This window comes from Camelina sativa, chromosome 8, assembly GCF_030686135.1.
Source record: "Camelina sativa cultivar CO46 ecotype springtype chromosome 8, ASM3068613v1".
Classification (NCBI taxonomy): domain Eukaryota; kingdom Viridiplantae; phylum Streptophyta; class Magnoliopsida; order Brassicales; family Brassicaceae; genus Camelina; species Camelina sativa.
Genome location: NC_141887.1, coordinates 9,552,727 through 9,566,768, shown reverse-complemented (window position 1 = coordinate 9,566,768; position 14,042 = coordinate 9,552,727). Strand labels below are relative to the sequence as shown.

At 34.5% G+C, this 14,042-nt stretch overlaps 1 long non-coding RNA gene across 1 annotated transcript; it reads right to left on the bottom strand.

The window, feature by feature from the left end:
* Positions 1–8,638: 8,638 nt before the first annotated feature.
* LOC104706886 (uncharacterized) lies at positions 8,639–9,869 on the bottom strand. The gene is made up of 4 exons (XR_015563718.1): positions 9,597–9,869; positions 9,447–9,488; positions 9,174–9,323; positions 8,639–9,096 (listed from the first exon to the last, which is right to left on the bottom strand). It is a non-coding gene; the product is annotated as an uncharacterized LOC104706886 (long non-coding RNA).
* Between the last annotated feature and the right edge of the window lie 4,173 nt (positions 9,870–14,042).

Genomic DNA, 14,042 nt, shown 5'->3' with positions numbered 1-14,042 from the left:
TTTTTAACTTTTAACTTCGAACTAAACTCTTATTTTTAACGGACATATATAAGTATAATTGATTATATGTGTCCTACCAATGAGTGTGTCAATGAAATTTCCTTGTCGAAATGATTTCATTCCCTAGTAGAAGTGTCATATAAATTAGGACCACTGCTTGTACATTCGTCAGAAATTAAGACCTGCACATTTATAATTCTGCTGACCGTTTTTTTCCAATTATTGCTAGATGTACGGCCTCCACATGATTTTTTTTTTCTTGTCATATTTTTGTTAATTAATTTGGCTATATCGAAATCTATACTAGATCTCTCTAGTCAGATATATATAATATCGTACGTCCATTTTAGATTCCATTGTGGATCTCATAATCAGGTTGTTTGTACCTTGGCCGTATTAATACTCTGCCAAAAAATTGGTAAACCTTGTTATAAGTACTTCCGCGTAAAAAAAACAATGTTTTAGCAACATTCTACCTGTAAATTATATTCAACTAGACTATATTTGACAATTAAAGAGAAGAAAAGTTCACCACAATATATTAATTGTTAATGGGAAGCTCGTCCACGATCGATATTTTTAGTAGTCTCTCGCTGAAGAAGATGTCATAGATATTCTTATATGTAACGAAAGAGCGAAGGCATTTGTATTTAAGGCCACTTTACATTTAAAGGATGCATAGATAGATAGCCTTGTAGAGAGCATTCAAGTATTTTTCTTGCTTCTCGAACACAGGCATTGGTTTTAGATGGAAAAACTAATGTTCTAAAATTGTCAGTAGATGGAGACTCTCATTACATGTCTCCATGAATTTTTGTGTTCCTCCTCGTCTGAGCCACCTGAAATTTTGATTTCTTACATTGATGTTTTATACGAAAAGGAACAGGATATTGTGGTAACAAATCTTGGTGAATTCTCTATCGAGAAAATCAGAACAAAAAATATTAGTGAAGGGTGGAATATGAAAAAGACTACTAGAAAATACCTAATATTACGGTCGTTTTGGTTGGCCAACAAAGATATTCATAAATTGTTGTTCAGAATACGATTAAAACTTGTGAAGAAACATGTATGAAATATTTTTCACTTGAATTGTTTGAAAGATTGTACGGAAGAATAAATTATCATTGTACTAAAAAAATTCAATTAAGAAACATATATTGACGAGGTGTAGCTTCCTTTGCCCCAACATCTTGACGAAGCCAGATAAGATGATGTTGAAAACAAAGATTAGTGGGGTTCATCCAATGGATTTTACAAATTTTGTATCATGAATGAAGCCGCTGTTCATATATCCCTCTCCAAAATGGGCGTGTCAAATTTATAACATTTAGAAAGTATCATTTGCATGGTTGATACCGTGGTCCAATATGTGGGTACATGTAGACTGAATGTGAGCATTGTGTTCAAAATATAGAGGAAGCTTCAATAATTACTTTTAATGTTTGGAACCATCACAACCTAGAAGGTACTATGCAATTTATTAGCATTAAGTTCAGTTAGATTTTTGGCCGCCATGAAATAATCAAATCTATCTTTAAGATTTCGTAGGTCAATCCATTAACGTATGAGCAAAGGTGTTAGACTTTTTAATGTCAGTACTAGTCGATAGAATGGACTTAGAGGCTAAATAGGATGGTCATAATAAGATGAAAACACTAAAGTCATACGTAGCACTGTTGAAAACTCGCGGCAGTTTTGGTTTCTTCAGGATCAGGTTATGATTTTTTTAAGGTTAGTACTAGTCGATAGAATGGACTTACAGGCTAACCAATTACACTTTTGATCGGAGACACAAAGACACTTTTACTATTGCTGAGATAGACTAAAAATTTATGAGAAACTCAAAATTATAAGTTTTCTGCCAAAGAAGACAAGGACATATAATTATAATCGGAACATAACAAATAGTTTTGTGTTTCTTTCTTTCGAAGTCTTTGGACCATCATTAATCATGCGGCTGACCTTAGAAAGTAAATGTATATTAGAGATTGTACGTATTCATTTTGTCTTTAATGTCAAGACTGATCAACATACATAAATATATTCTCTAAGAGATGGTTCATTTTTACTCAGAACTCTACCTAATTAAATCCTGAAGTTTTAAAATCATCAGAAGATATTTATACATGAAATAAAGAGTTAATTATGACAAGTATAGTGGAAAAGGAAAAAAAGGGGAACAAGGATCTTACAGAAATTTACTTTTTGTAAAAAGCACATAAGTAAACAAGCTGGAGCCCTTACACTTTTGCCAAGCTGTTGGGGAAATTTTAGAAAACAAAATCAGATATTCAGATCCCAAATCAAATCTTTCAATTATATTATTGTCAACATCGAGTCTTTAATTCGAAATTTCCACTTTTTGTATTTCAATTGAATGTGGTTGAAGTAATTAGTAGTGGCTGACTCCAAATAGGCGAACAGATTTGATATATCATTACAGTTCCTAGTCCCACATTTTTAACACAAGAAGCACTTACTTTTTTTTTCAAACAATGTTTCTGCTTTTTATGAACTTTTTTCTTTCTTTCATTTTTTGCCTTTTTTAGTTTATGCTTTTTCATGGCTCTGAATCATATGGTTGGCTTGTCAACCATATTGTGTTGGAAATTGGTGCTCTTTTACATCAAATGGTGTAGATGATTCCATCCATATATTCTTTATACATACGACTGATTATATATATTTCATGCACTATACATTGTTTTAAAATAGTTAAACTTGATTAACATATCACTGTACAAACGAGTACATGTACTTATTAGCTCAGCTGCTTAGCAAAATATGAGCTTACATGTCGAAGCTTGACCGATCAAAGAACAAAAAAAGACCATTAATATTCGAGAAAAAACTAGTAAAATCCATCTGAAGACACACATGAAGGTGGAAGAGGAAAATTGTGTTTTACAAGAATTAGAAAATGACAATACAAGAATCTCTGGCTAATGGACTAAATCTATTAGACAGAAAACAGTAAAATGTGAGCTGTCTCAAATTTTAAACCGAAAAGGGTTACATAAATCATCAATATGACATAGTGGACTTGGTAACATGAGCATTTAATAAGGTACTTTTTGTTTCTTTTTGGAAAGAGTATCCTTAAAAAATGATGGAGATATTGAATTTTGTAAACTCTTTGTTTTACAAATACATATATATGTATATAGTCCTATACGTGTCCATCATAGATAACTGTTTAAATACCCATGATTTTCATTATCATAAAGGATGAAACATTTGCTATATTGTGTGAATGGAAGAACCTCCTAAAAAATCAGGTAACTATAAATTAAGTTTTAAAGCTTGAGAACTGAGATTAGGCTGGAGTTTATAACTCATATATAGTCGGAGGAGCCGGAGTGTCCTCCAAGAAAAGATGACCGATGTATGCGGTGCTTGAATTTATTTATTGCAACTATACTATAACAAGAGACATTCATACGCCATGGATATTACTTATATTTTAGCTAGAAAGTAAATAGACACTGATGTGTTGTTTTCGAAGACACTGACATTTAACAAAACTGTACTACAATGACTTTGTTTTTAGATTCAGAAGATCATTAAGTTTGTAGTCATTAAGTTCTAAGCCATGTTAAGGTCAATCTTAACAATATGTTTAATGCATGTATTGTAAACAATTTAGTTATAAGCAAAGAGATCAGTTTGCTTATGCAAAGTAGATTCTTTATTGAACCGTAAATAAGATCGTAGTTGTAAAATTTATTCGTATCCAAAAATTATGGGTCATAACAAGAGTAAAGCATAGAGCTAAATAAAACTGTATTTCTCATTAATTATTAAAGTGACTGTACAAACTGTATTTATACTATGTACAAATATATCTAACTAATTATAGTATACTCTAGCTATACAAGTAGAGTATACTGTACTTTACATATGAGTCATCTAATACACTCCCATCAAGTCTCTGAATCCAAAACTGAAGCAGGGAGAAAGAGACTTGAAATAGACGTAAGAGCTAACAAAGAATGAAACTGACCAGGATGTAAAGGCATAGTAAGTATATCTGCATGTTGATTAGCGCTACTAACGTGAAACACCTTCAAAAAGCCATTCTTCACCTGATTACGTATAGTGTGACAATCAATCTCAATATGTTTCGTCCTCTCATGGAAGACTGGATTAGACGCAATGTGCATTGCCGATTTGTTGTCACAAAAAAGCTTGGCAGGAACCCGTATCTTTACCTTTAAGTCTTTCAACAACTGAGTTAACCAAAGAAGCTCACAAGTTGCTAAGGCCATGCTCCTATACTCTGCTTCAGTACTGCTTCGACTAACAGTCCCCTGTTTCTTGGACTTCCAGCTAATCAAGGACGTACCAAGGTAGACACATAATCCAGTGACTGATCGTCGAGAATCAGGACATGTACCATAATTCGCATCACTGAACGCATTGAGGCAGGGTTCCGTATCCATAGAATAGAAAAGACCTTGCCCTAGATTATTCTTGATATAGCATAGTACACGTAGAGTAGCAGCATAATGGACATCAGTGGGACAAGAGAGTAACTGACTAAGATTGTTGACAGCAAAAGTTATATCTAGCCTAGTAATAGTGAGATATAACAATCGTCCAACCAATTCCCTATACGAAGTACCATCTGCTAATAGCGTTCCTGTTTCCTTACTTAGGTGTACTGTCGGATCCATAGGGACATTTTCAGGTTTACAAGCAAACATACATGTTGCGGCAAGAATATCCAGAGCATATTTGCGTTGGCAAATAGAGATTCCCATAGCATTTCTCGCTATCTCAAGACCAAAGAAATATTTGGGCACGCCTAGGTCTTTAATCTTAAAAGCTTTGTGAAGAGCAGCTTGAAGAGCCTATAAATCAAAGTCATTATTGGATGCAATCAAAATGTCATCGACATAGACCAATAATGCAATAAATGAGTCTCCAGTTTGCTTGATAAACAAAGTATTGTCGACAGGAGATTGCTCAAAACCTTCACTGAGAACCACAATAGAAAAACATTGGTACCACTACCGTGATGCTTGTTTGAGACCATACAAGGATTTGTGTAGCATGCATACTGCATTTGGAGGTAAAGGTGCACCATTCGTAGGAGTATAACCTTGAGGAAGACTCATGTAGATCTCTTCATTGATAGTACCATGTAGAAAGTCATTCATGACATCCATTTGTGTAAGAGTCCAGCCAAGCTTTGCAGCAAGGACGAGAATGAACTTGACACTAACCAGTTTGGCAACAGGAGAAAAGGTCTCAATATAGTATATACCTTCCTTCTGCGTGTATCCTTTGGCTACCAGGCATGCCTTATATCTGTCAATCGAACCATTTGGGTTATATTTGATAGTGTAAACTCATTTACACCCAATCACATGCTTACCTGGGGGTAAAGATTCAATAGTCCATGTTCGAAGCTGCTCAAGAGCTGAAATCTCCACATCCATAGCTTTCGAAAAATGAGGGTGTGCCATGGCTTGATGGAAATTTGTCGGTTCTATTTCAAGTGAACAAGAAAGAACAAAAGCCTGATACGAAAGTTTGAATATGTAATAACAGAGGAAAAAGGATAAAGAGGTAAAGAATCTAGAGGCGAAGAGGGAGTAGACTCAGATGAAGTAGAAGATTGAGTTAGATTGCAATGGTAATCGGATAAGTAACCTGGAGCCTTTACCTGTCGTTTTGACTTGGTGGTGATCAGAGGAGCATGTTCTGAAGCAGATGTCATAGTCTCTCATGATGATGAAGGTTGAGTGGCATTAGAGTGTGTTACAGGTGACAATGATGATGATGATGCACTTGTAACAGGAGAAGAAGCCAACGCCTTACCATGAAAGACAGGATATGAAATAGGACTCAGTTGATCAAGTGCAACAGGTGTAGATAAAGGCATCATGGTTTTAGAAAACAAGTCATGCTGCGGTAAATCAGATGAAATGGTTTTATATGGAAAAATGGTTTCATGAAAAACAACATTCTAGATGTAGAAACCACATTAGTAACAAGATTCAAAACTTTATAGCCTTTATAACCCGAAGGATAGCCTAATAAAACACATGGCTAAGCTCTAGGTGTAAATTTGTTCCTATTCTTTACAAGAGTAGAAGCATAGCAAAGATAACCAAATGAACGCAAGAAAGTATAATCTGGTTGTTTCTTGTATAATTTTTCATAAGGAGAAACTTATCTAATAAAAGAGAAGGAGTATGATTGATAAGGAAAACAGCAGTAAGCACACAATCTGACCAATATGGCAATGGAACATTAGATTGAAATAATAATGCTCTTGCAACATTTAACAGATGCTGGTGTTTACGTTCAACCACAAACTTCTTTTCAGGGGTGTATGCACATGAAAATTGATGTATCATTCCATGAGTCTTAACAAGTTGAGTGAAAGCTAACTCTGGAGCATTATCACTACGAATAGCTTTAATAACAGTTTGATGCTGATTTTGAACATGTTTAATGAAATCAGGAAAAACAATAGAGACATCACTTTAACTTCTCATCATATAAAGCCATGTAACTCGAGTACAATCATCCACTATTGTTAAAAAATATCGATAAACCTCTATAGACTCAATAGAAAAGGGACCCCAAATATCTAAATGAACTAGATCAAATGGTGAAGAAGACAAATGATTCATAGATGGAAAAGATAACTTTCTTTGTTTTGCTAATGGACAAACTTGACAGTGTAAAGAACTCGACTTAGACATAGGTAAAGTACCCGACATATGCTGTAACTTGGCAGGAGATGGATGTCCTATGCGTTGATACCAAAGGTCACCATCTATGAGCAAGGATCCACAAAAATTTGCAGTAAGAACGTCAGTCTCCAAGATATAAAACTGTGAATTAAGATGCCTTTACCAATCGTCACGTCCTGAGAAAGGTTCTGAAGAAAACAAGTATCTGAGTAAAAATGTGCAGAACATTTATTACGATGAAGCAAAGAACTAACACTCAACAAATTGAATTTGAAAGTTGAGACATGCAACACATCATGCAAGATAAGATGATTCGAAATATGTATGGTTCCAGTATGAGTAATTGGCACTCTAGTGCCATTAGGGAGTGAGACTGTAACACATGAAACATGAAAGACTTCACTAAACAAAGCCAAGTCAGAACAAACATGACTAGTGGCTCGACGGTCATTTATCCAAGCACCATTAGGAAGAGTAGAGTATAAAAAATTGAGTGAATGATGTTGAAAACTGAATGAATGATTTTCATATATGAGATTAGAAGAGGGAAATTCAAATGAAACAGTACCAGAGGTGGAAGTAGGTGCCATGGCTCCACTCTCAATTATCGTAGCAGTTAGATGAAGAGATGACTGCTCATGTAGCTTGACATGAGTGTTGAGTTGATGGATCAAGGAGTGAATCTGGTCGTTACTAAATTGTGACAAATCGAGATTAGTAGCATTCATAGCTGGTGACGGCATATAGAGAGATGCTGGCTGTGTATTTTAAAAAGGAGCAGGACTTGTCACTGCATTAGCCATCAGACCAGGTCTTGCATACTGAGATTGTTGGAATTCAGACTATTGAGGAAATGGTGGACGTTGTCCTGAAGTGGTTTGGTTACGAGGGAGAGAGTACTGTTGAGCAGAAGCTCTTGGTCCAAACTTATGACCCGGTGGATAGCCATTCAGCTTATAACACTTGTGAACTGTATGACCAATACGGACGCTGACTAGGCCTGTAGTTCACCACTGCATATGCCGTCTTATCTGGAGGACCATTGTAGTAACCAGCACTCATATTCTGCGTAGCTTCAGCATTGTAATAACCAGAAGAACCACATTCAGAAGGACCAATATTCTGAAACACCACATTCTCAAGTTTAGTAGTAGGAGTAATAGTCCTGTGTCTCTCATCTTGTGTCACCATATTGAAAGCATCAACAATATTGGGAAAGGTTTAAGCAACAAAATATGCCTCCGAGTAGCTTCATAGCTCTCATTCAGTCCCATGAAAAACTTGGTAACCTTGCTACGTTGTTGGAGCTTCTCCCATAAGACTGCTGCGTTACACTACATCTACCGCAAGTACAAACCGGTAACTCAATATAATTCTTGTGTTCTTCCCACAATGTGACCAGTTTCGTATAATAAGAAGTAACATCAAGAGAACCTTACTGAATTGTACTCAATCGTTGCTCAATCGCATACACTACAAGAAAACAGACGAATAGCGACTGCACTATTAGTCACTTAATAGTCGCTAAATAGGGTATAACGACCAAATAACGACTAAACACTGTAGTCGTAAATCCTTCGTCGCTAAAATTAATAGTCGTAAAAATAGTCGTCAAATAGCGACTATGTCACGACGAATCTTAACTGTCGTAAAATAGTCGTTATTATTTACGACTAATTGGCGACTAATTTTATAACTGCAAACATTTGTCGTAACTTAGTCACCAAATTTAGTGATTAACTAGTGAGTATGTAACGACTATGATCGTATTTGTATAGTATTTATGTATTTATACATTATTTATACAAATTATATATATTATTTCAATAATAATATCTATATTTTATTAATTATTTTTAAATATATAGAAATTATGAATAATGTTTGTTTGGAGTAAATTGATATTAAAAATAAAATAATATATATTTTTATGAAACCATGATTTAAAAAAAAAAACTGTATTACAAAATAAAATTAAAAATAAGAATACATCATACTCCTAAAAAAAAAAAGATAACATCTACATAATGGTTTGAACTTTGAAGCCTTTTGTGTCCATTCCCAATTGCCTTGTATTCCATCTTTGAAGCCTTTTGTGTCCATTGAAATGACCTTAACATACCACCTCCTTCTCTGCAGCAGTCTTGAATCTCAGCTTGATTTGTGCTTTTGAAATCTCAGCTTCGCCTTATATGCTCACACACACACTTGAATCTCAGCTTGATTTGTGCTTTGAAATCTCAGCTTTGCCTTACATGCTCACACACACGATTCCAGTCCATGCTTAACCACAAAAGCCATAGGTTCATGTACGTTACCAACGATGCCAACATTATCAAATCTCATTCATTTTTCTGTCCTCATCATCTACAACAACTACCATCTGCAAACTCAAAAAAATAAAATCCTCTCCTTCAAAGACAACAAAAGCTAACACTATCACTACTATATATCACAAACCGTGCTCTGTCGAATATCTTCAATAGCTTGAGAAATACACAAAAATCCATCCGTAGGTCGATCAAGATCGAACTCTTCATCCTACATTGAACCTCTTTGATATAATCCTAGAACACACCCAGCGCGTTCTAGATAGTTTGTTCCCTTTCACTGGAAATAAAAAATCAAGGAGACACCATAATCAGCAAAAGCCTAATCCAATTCAATTGCAGATACACATAGAGACTGGGTTCAATTGATCCAAAATCTCTAAGAAAGATTGATTCAATATACCGCCAAGGGTAAGCGACACCATTTTCATGGAGAGACAACGAGCTTTGGAAGAGAGCGAACCACCACCACCGTAAAGTAGAATCATGAGAAAGACTTCAAATTTATAAATCCGAAATTGAGAAAATAAGAAGAAGAAGGAAGCAAATCTACCTTGTATCAATGAAACAATGGGGTTGAGATCTAAGATCTGAGATCCGCGATAGAGTGCTTGGGTACAAGATCTAACAACTTGAGAGGATGAAAACAACGACATAGATGAAGATGGAATTGATAGAAGCAATAGGTGGAGAAAACAAAGGAGAATCGCCAGACAAAAAAAAAAAGGAGACAAAGGAGAAGAAGAGAGTCTCATCGGGCAAGGAGAAGAGAGAAGGGAAGAAAAAGAAGGAAGATATTTTGTCTGTTGGATTAAATCAATCAATCAACGGTTGATAGTGTTATCCTTGTGTTTACATATCATCCAATGAAAAAGTTTCATTATTTAAAGTTTTTTTTTCTTTTTTACAACAGGAAACAAGATTAATTATTTAAAGAATAATCAATTACATTAAAACTTTATAATTTCATATGTTTTTGCAGTTTTAAATTCATACTTCAGGAAATGAGATTTAAATTTCAGGATTTGGAAGTTGGGGTCTTAGATTTAGAAGAAAATTATATTTGATTTAGATTTAAAAATGATTAGTTTTAGGTTTTAAAATGACTATATTAAATAAATTTATAAGTAAATAGTTTTTGGAAAATTTAATTATATGTAAATAATAAATAGTTTTACACATTGCTTTTATACATATATAATGGCTATATCTTGGTTGAATGGTTTATGCTTTAATTTCTATATAAGTATTATAAAAGTTTAAGGTTTAAAGTATAGAATTTGGGGTATAGGTTTATGATTTAGGGTTAAGTTTTGATAAAATATAAGATTTGGAAAACTATAATTTTTTTTTAGCCTTAGATATCAGTTTTTGGATATATTATATCAATTAGACTTTCTTATATAAGTATTAAAGCTTGGTTTTATGTATATATATAATAATGGTTAAGTTTTAATTTTATGGTTTATTAATTAATTTCTAAGATTAAGAATTGAAAGTTCAAGATTTAGAGTTTATAATATAAGTTTTAGAATTTAGTAAGGGTTTGAGGTTAAATTTTAATTTTTTTAAATAGCAACTGATATGCGACTTCTTAGCGACTTTAACCATGAGTCGTATATTAGTCGCTAAATTGTAAACTTTTACCATAAATAGCATATTAGTCGCTAAATTGATGACTATTTAGCGACTATTTGTTCGATATGTGATATAGTCATTAAGTAGTCGCTAAATTACGACTAAACTACCGACTACAATATGTAGTCGCAAAAAAGCGACTAATATACGACCAAAAATTTGTGGTCGTAAAATGGTCACCTCATAGTCGCTTCATAGTCGCAAAAAATGACGACTACATATGTAGTCGCCATTTGTAGTCGTAAAACCCTTGTTTTCTTGTAGTGATAGACTCTTGGTGCATCATCTTGTTTAAAATGAGACAATAAATCTTTCCATATAGCCTCAACAGTAGACATGAACAATGAACTCTGGCTAATCTATTTAGAAACCGAATTCATCAACCAGGTTGCAACCATGTCATTAAACCTAAACCAAGATCCAGCATCACGATAAGTATCATTAGGTTTAGGAATAGTATCGTCTATGAATCCGAGTTTGTTACGAACGTTAAGCGCCATGAGAATAGAGCGACACCAAGAATGAAACTCAGATCCATCAGCAAGACCTTTGGTCTCTACCCGTACCCGCCTTCCTTTTGCCGCATTTCGTTCAAAGGGTTGAAGGGAGATAGTGCATCAAGCTGTTCGCAAGATCCGCCGCGTGCAAGAAATTCGGATTCTCGTATTGATTTGGAGCTTGATGAACATTATCTTGATTCGCTGTTGGAACTTGAGGAATCGATCCCATCTCTAATGATGAAATTGAGAACGACAAAGAGAATCTGTGCCGATTGATTGAATGAAAGAGATAGCAACAGATCTAGGTCAAAGAAATCGAAATCGAGAGCAAGAGGAAGAAAACGAAAGAAGCAAACAAAAAAAACCAATCACAGCGAAACAAAAACCAAGGATGATATTGATGAGAGACTGTGAAATTGAATTGCTCATGATTGAAGTTGTAAGCTCAATTTCAGCTCAATCGAAGAAGATGAATGAGAAACAATGGCGGAAGCTTTGAAATTCTTTTAGAGCTCTGATACCATAACAAGAGTAAAACATAGAGCTAAATAAAATTGTATTTCTCATTAATTAGTAAAGTGACTGTACAAGAAGTATTTATACTATGTACAAGTATATTTTCATTTCAAGAATAACTGTCAATATATTAAATTATTTAATTAGACATGTAAAAACATAATTATCTTTCTGAACATAATTAAAAAAGTGTTTCAAGGTTTAGAGGTTGAGCCACAAGATATAATTGATCAGGTTTTGGGGAATAAGCTAGCATGGGAAGAGGTGAATTCTTTTTCAGTGGTTAACGTGGGCCAATCTGCACCTTTGCATAATCATGATCCTATTTCCCACTGTCTGATTGACGGTTCTTGGAAAGCTATTGATATATCATGGTTTTTAGGTGTTTTTAGCCATGATATAAGTCTTATTTATAGAATCTTTTTGGTATTTTTAGAGTCTTTTGAGTCTTTATAGGATTTAGCATGGATGAGAGCATAATGGAGCTAATTAGGAGGATTTGAAGCACATTCAAGCATTGAGGCTAAGCTGTGAAGTTGGGAGACAAGTTCAGAGACTTGCATCGGTCGATGTAAGTGATGGTGTCAATCGATGCAGAGCCACAAGACAAATCAGAAGTTTTCTCACAAGTTCTGAAGATTTACAAAGTTGCCCCAAAGTTTTTCATATTTGCATCATTAGTCCCTGGACGTTTTTAGGAATATAAATAGGATTTTTGGGTTATTGTTTAGACCTAAGTTATTTTCAAGTTTTTTTTCTAGAGAGTTTTATTCTGCAACCTTATTGAGAGAAGAGATATTGAGAGCTTTGGGAGAGATAGATCTGATTTCATTTGTAGAGAGAAGATTCTTAAACTCCCTTCTTGCTTCTTAATTTAAATTGCTTACTATTCAGAAAAGATGTTTTGTTCTTCATTAAACATGTCTGAGTAGTTTGTTTGTTAGGTTTAGCGTTTTTCGTAGGGTTTTTATGGTTTATTAGATCTGTTGTTTTTAGGGTTCGTAATCTTTTATGATCTTCATCCTTGGTTGTTCTTCACAATAATTTTTGATTGATCACCTAGAATTAATATCTTAGGAAAATAAATTGATATGAGAGTATAATTGATTTTCCTGATAAAACCTTTTGATGAGCAAAATTATTTCCTGCAAAGAGATTTGATTTAATAATTTTGTGAACAATCTAAACTTGTTTTTAAAGCTGATTTTTAACCTTGAATTTTACAAAGAGATTTGGATTTTCTGGTTTTAAATTTAGATAATATTTGCAGTGAGAACTGATTTATTTTACCAATAGTTTAGAGTTTTAGATCTGATCTTAATTGCTTGAATCCTATTAATTTATTGATTTGATATTCCATAATTTCCTGAAAAACTCCCTATGCCTAGCTCTTTGATCCTTTGAATTTACAACACTCTTTTTAATTCTGTTTCTACATTGTTTTTAATTTAATATTTTGATTTAGCATTATTAAAAGATTAATAAGTCTATTGTGTGATCTAGAGTCTTTGTGGATTCGACCCCTAGAGTATTACAACTGCAAGGCTGGTAGTACCATTAGGGTATTACAATTTGAGCATATCAAATTTTGGCGCCGTTGCCGGGGACTCTTTTGATTCACCATTAGATTAACGTCTTTGATTTTGTCTAGATTTTTATTTTTCTGTTTTACTCACACACTTTTGTTTCTTTTCTCTTGTGTGTTCAGGTATATGCCTAAGCCCAACACCAGGAAAAATCAAATAGGTCCTACCTTGAATCTTACAAACCAAGAGTTAGGAAGACTAGAGCGTGACAATAAGAAAGCAGCCAAATCAACAAAGATGGTCAACACAATCATATTGAAACCAGATGAGGCTGGAGTTTTGAGAGATCAAGAGGGTCATGTGCGCAACGAACAAGGAAAAAAACTTGATGCTGAAAGACGGGTCATTCAGGAAGAACTCGTCGTTGTGGATGAGAATGCACGTTGCGTCGATCGACGCAACAATGGCATCGATCGACGCAACCAAGAAGGCATCGACCTACGAAACCTTGGCGTCGATCGATGCAATGCCAGAGCCGATGCGGAGAATGTTCAGAGGCGACGGGACGACAATGGAGAGCTTGTCAAAACTCTTGCGGACTTCAACATACCAGACTTGTTCTATGAGAACCGCTCCGCAATTGTCCCTCCTCCATTCCCAAGGAATGATTTTGAGCTGAAGCCTGCTTATTTCGCTCTTGTCGGCCAAAGACCATTCCAGAACCTACCACATGAGAAGCCTCTAGACCACATTGAACACTTTGAAGATATAGTCACAAGCATAAAAGCTAATGGAGTTACAAAGGACTATCTCTATTGC